General features: G+C 47.8%; 1 pseudogene; it reads right to left on the bottom strand.

Annotated features, from left to right (window-relative positions):
• Positions 1-2295: 2295 nt before the first annotated feature.
• Positions 2296-4835, bottom strand: LOC131515432 (striatin-4-like; annotated as a pseudogene).
• Positions 4836-5648: the final 813 nt, after the last annotated feature.

The raw sequence follows: 5648 nt of genomic DNA, 5'->3' as shown, positions 1-5648 counted from the left end.
GAAGGGATCAGCCTGTGCAAAGGCACAGAGGCATGAACTGGCATGGTGCATTTAAGAACAAGAAACCATGTCATGTGGCTGGAACATAGTTACAGGGAAGAAGGAAGAAGATGTATCAGAAGTTGTGCTTATGTATGGTTTTTTCCGTGTTATTTTAGATAAACCAATGTCCAGCCTTTAAAGGAATCTTCCTGTGAAGAATTAACTTTATGAAAGTGAAAATAATTTCCCCATTTATCTTCAAAAAAGATTGGATTTTAAATTCTTTTAGATTGGGGCATAACTATATATGATCACCTTTTATAATAGATTGGGTGAGCATTTTTCCCCTCATTTACTCACAGAAGGATTTTGCTGATTTTCACACACGTGTCTACCACTGGCTGGAAACAACTGGTAAAGATTGCCTCCATACTCCAAAAATAAGATAGAAAACCTTCTCTGAAAAAAGGCACTAAGACCAGTTTTATCCAAACAGTCTTGGTTCTCTGAGCCTCAGGGGAAGGCCAAGGTCTGTCTCAGATGTTGGGATGATCTGAGAGAGAAGCTTCTGCCCTGGGTGAGGCCTGCTGTATTCCTTTTACTAACACATCCCAGCAAAGTTCCTGAACTTGAGTCACCAGAAAACCAGTCATCGTGATGCCACCAATTATAGATAAGAATTCCCAGTATTCTCACAAACTTGGAATAAAGCAAATAATCTCATTGACTTAATACCAGCATTTCTTCCCCAGCAGTTGAAGGATTTCCATAGAGGTCTCTCCTTATTTCCACTTCCCCACACTCAGAAATGAATCCTTCCTTTCCTATGAATGCTATCTAGGAATTCTAAATTGTGAAAAATCTGGAATCATGACCACATTTAAAACTCTTCATTGACCTTGAGGACATTATGCTAAATGAAACAAGACAGTCACGAAAAGGCAGATATTCTATGATTCTACCTACATATATGGTAGTAAAATTCATATGGACAGAATGTAAAATGGTGAATGTTGAGGACTAGGGGTGGTAAAATGGGCAGTTATTGTTTAATAGGTATAGAGTTTCCATTGTGCAAGATGAGACAGTTCTGGAGATTGGTTGCACAACATTGTGAATATACTTAATACTGAACTGTACACTTAAAATTGTTAAGATAGTAAATTTTATGTTATGTGTATTCTACCACAATAGAAAACAAATCGAAATTATAAATCAAATGTATCCAATATATTAAAAGAAATACATCGTGATTCAAAAAAAAAAAAAAAAAAAAAAAAAAAAAAAAAAAAAAAACTCTTCATTGGAGTGAAAACAGCTGTGGAGATGGGAAATTATGTCAGTGTCAAGAAGAATATTAACACTGACCCACATTAAGGTCATACGATGACAGATAGAAAAATAAATCGGGGCCTTGTCAGAAGAATTTTGTGGTGTGTGAGACAGGTCAAGAGGGATGAGGTAGGAAGACTGAGCAGGCCAAAGGGCAATGCATAATGTGGAGATTCCTTGTTATGGTCACCACAGCTAAGGTCTGTGCACCAGCTTGCCAGGGTCAGGAACTGAATTTTGCCAGTGCTCCCAGAGTTCTCAGGATTGAGTGATACAAAAGATAAAAAGGCACAATGTGCCTTATGTATTAGGCACAATGTCAATTCATTAATCGTGGGCTTAATAGTCAGGTCATATATTTCTGCTACCCAGAGCACCCCTTCTCACACCAGGATCCCAGGAATGCATTAGAAGCCTGCACAGCAAGCTTGGAATTAGAACAAAGGAAGGGGCAGTCATAAAGGTAAATCATGAGAGTCTCACTGAAGTCCCACAAAAATGCCCTTTGCTGCAAAAACAGCAGCATAGGGGGCACCTGGGTGGCTCAGTAGGCTGAGCATCCAACTTCAGCCTAGGTCATGATCTTTCAGTTCCTGAGTTCACATGGGGCTCACTGCTGTCAGTGCACAGCCCACTTTGGATTCTCTGTCCCCCTCTCTCTGCCCCTCCCCCAGCTGCATTCTCTCAAAAATAAGTAAACATTAAAAAAAAAAAAAGAAGCAGCAGCATAGTGTTGAGTGTGTGGATTTGGGGGCAATCAGATCTGGGTTTCAGCTCAGCCTGGTCAACTTCTGGTGGTCTCTCTTACAGCTTCAGTTTCTTTATCTGTAAAATGTTATGTAGATAAGAGAAACAGCTAACTTTTTTTTTTCTTCAATGGGTTTATGGAGACAAATTTCACATCTAAGTCCAGGGCAGAGGTGATGGGGCTTATAAACCTGGAAGAGAGCCCAAGTATTTAGGGTGACAACAACATGGGTGAAGGTGGGTTACATTAAAATCCTGTTTATTTATACAGATTTATTCATACAGAGATATGGGGGACCCTTCTCCACCCTCCACGTCCTAGGAGGAGACAAGAGAAAGCCATCTCTCCCCATTGTTGGCCCCATGGGAGTTGCCCTTGGAGAAGTCCTGGGGGAGGTAGCGGTGAGCATCTCCCGTGAGGGCATCACCTGCTCCCTAGGCAGTTACTGGCCTAGAGGCATTGGGTAGTTTCTAGAAAGCAGTGTTGAAGGAACTTGAGGGGAGGGTTTTGGTCTGGGCAAGCTTCCTGGGTGGACCAGGCCTGGTACTCCCACTGAGTACAGTCCAGGGTCCAGCTGGCTTCATGGCATCTGGGGGGACCCAGAGCAGGGGTGCCTGGGGCTCCTCACAGCACAGCTCCCACCCAGGTCTGAGGAGATGGAAAAGAGGAGTTGGGGGTTAAAGAGAGAACCTGGCATCTTCTGGCATCTTGGAAAAGCTGACCCCCAAGGACCCCAGCCCCAATTGTGCTGTGCCCAAGAAGGCAGCTCAGATACCAGGACTGGCCACCAAGGGCCCAGAGAGGAAACTCCCAGAGGCCATTCTGGAGGGTGATATCCAAAGGAGGCCACTCCCCAGGATGCTTGGGGAAGGGTAGGCCATGGGGAATGGTCTCCTGGGGGAAGTACCACCAGGCTCTGAGGCAGGTGGGAAGAGGCTGGGCCTCTGGGCCTCCAGACTGAGGCTGGGAGTCATCTTAGTTCCACCTGCCCGGCCTGCTCCCCAGTCAGCATGGCAGTCAGGGCTGGGTCAGGTAGGCATTATACGAAGATCTTGGCCGGGGTGTCAGTGTCCACACTGGCAATGAAGGCCTTGTTGGGGTGGCTGGTGACAGACTGGATAGCCTCCTCATGCTTCTTGTGATAGGCCATGATCTCCTGCTCGCATGTTTTGTTGTCCAGGCTCCACAGCGATTGGTCATGACTTCCCAGCATCAGAAATATGCCATTAGGGTCCATGGCTAGTGATCATGTCCAAGTGGGAGACCATGGAGTGCACAGATTTCCCTGTCTGGTTGTCCAGAAAGCAGATGTCTCTGTTGTGGCAATGATGATGAGGGGTTGCTTTGAGTGACTCACCACCTGGTTGATCTGGGTTGGGCTGCTGCTTCTCCTCAACTCCAGTATGAGGAAGACACTACCAACCTCCAGGTCATAAAAGTGGTGTTTTGGGGTTCTACATCCTCTTAAAGACGTCTTTGCTGTCAGAGAGATCACAGCTGAGGTCATTGTCATTGGTGACGGTAAGATCCGCCAAGTCCCCCAAGCTACCTCCCTGCCCCTGATTCTATTCATGATGAAAACATCTTCATGTGGCTGGGGACTGGGGTGTGCCAAGAGGTGAACCAGTTCCTTTGGGGGACACCCCATCCACATCCCAAAGGTTGGCCAAAATTCCCTGGAGCTGGGCTCGTTGGTTTTCCAACTCATGGTGGGTCCCTCTCCAGTGCATTGTTAAGGGTCTGGAGAGAGCTCCCCATCCTCTCCTGAGCCCGGAAAATCGAACTCATGGACAGCATCCTGGGAGTCATACTTCCTCTTCATCCTCATCCTCATCAGGCTTTGGAGGGCAGCTTCACATGCTGCTTCTTGTGCTGCACACTGTCCAGCTGACGGTTGTCCTCATGGCTGTGGTCCTCCTCATGGTCCTCATGGCCATCCTCCTCCTCACAATTCTACAGAAAGGGAATCTGCTCCAGCACCCAGCCACCCCAGCGCTCTTTGCCATCTTTGCCTGTCACATTCCTCTTGGTCTATTCGTGCTTCTCTTTCACCATCAGTAACTTGCCACCACGGAGCCCTCCAGGGGCCAGCGTTGCCCTGCAGCCCCCTTCGCTGGACTCCGTGGCCCTGCTGAGCTCCAACAAGTGGCCCAGTAGGGACTGCGCTCGCCTGAACCGCATGTCCAGGATGATGTCTGTGTAGCGCACCTATTCCAAATACTGTCGGAGAAGCCGCTGACCGTCCTACTGCACCAGCGGGCTGTTCTCCCGTGTGACTGACTCCAAAGGGCCATTGGACACTTGTTCTGACAGTTCTGGTTTCTTCTCCCGTGGTTTAGGTCAGCACTGAACTTTATCATATTTGACCCTTTCCTGCTTCAGCGCACATTTAAGGTCTTGATCCACTGCACCGGGTCTGGACATTCCTTTGCCCTTTCCCTTCCTCCGGAGGAAGGTCACCTGAGTCTGCAAGGGGGCACTTTCCACGTGCGAGCTGGCCTTCTCCGCTCCAAGCGCGTGGACTCTTGCTGCATAAAGGGCGGGATCCAGCGCAAGCACAGGGGTCTCTGGCCACCGCGGTGGGCCTGGGCTGGCTCCACCTCCGCCTCCCTTACCAGCTGGGTCCCAGGACAGGGGCAGGAGGCCAGAGCCACCCCATCAGACCAGCCTGCGCCAGAGCCAAGCCAGTGGCAGGAGCTGGCAGCCGCCACAGTGGGACCAATCCCTGCTGTGTCACGGAGGCTTGGACCGCCCACACGCCTGCTGTCGGCATTAGCTAACTCTTAATGAACAGCCACATGGACCAGGCTGTGTGCCCAGTGCTCTACAGACCTCTCTCAACTGACAGTAGTCCTCCGAGGTGAGTGCTATTTTCATTACAATGCGGCAGATGAGGAAACGGAGGCACTGTTGCCCCTACAGAAACGGTGAAGGGTCATCTCCGCCCTGGTATCTTGTAGCCATCCAGTTTCAGGTGAAGGGTTTTACTTCTCCAGGTTTCTCTTGACTTGCAGAGAAGTGAGTAAACTGTTCTCTGGATCCATTGACCCTTGAGGGGCAGTGGGGTCTGGTTCTGTGACACAGAGCAAGGAGGATCAGTGGGGTATTCCAATTTAGCTTGGGGCTCCTTGTCTCCTAAACTATGTAAACTGAAACACATCACACTGTGAGATATAATTTATTCCTGCCCCACTCTCCAGATCTCCATCTGGCCCATGAATGTGATTCATATTCCTTGTATTTAAATATTGTTACCCTTATTATGTGCCAACTAATACTCCTGACTTCAATTTATTGAGTGCATTCACACCTTCCCTTCTCTGTGATGCATTCTTAAGCATTCTCTCATTGACTAGCAGTGAGGGGATCATGCCCAAATCATGGCCCCCTTCTCCTTTTCTTTCTCTCATGGCTATAGAAGAGGCTTCGATACAATTCTGTTTCATCCATTTTACCCTATTACAGAAATTCTTTATCTAGTGGCCAGAATATTAATATTTGCATAAAAACATGTTTTTCTTCTATGGACAGTATGGGAAAACACTCGTGAGTTCCTTTGTAATGTGCATCCCAACACAGATAAGAA

This window comes from Neofelis nebulosa, chromosome 6, assembly GCF_028018385.1.
Source record: "Neofelis nebulosa isolate mNeoNeb1 chromosome 6, mNeoNeb1.pri, whole genome shotgun sequence".
NCBI classification, from domain to species: Eukaryota; Metazoa; Chordata; class Mammalia; order Carnivora; family Felidae; genus Neofelis; species Neofelis nebulosa.
Note: the sequence above shows the minus strand (reverse complement) of the source record. Positions and strands in the feature narration are given on the sequence as shown.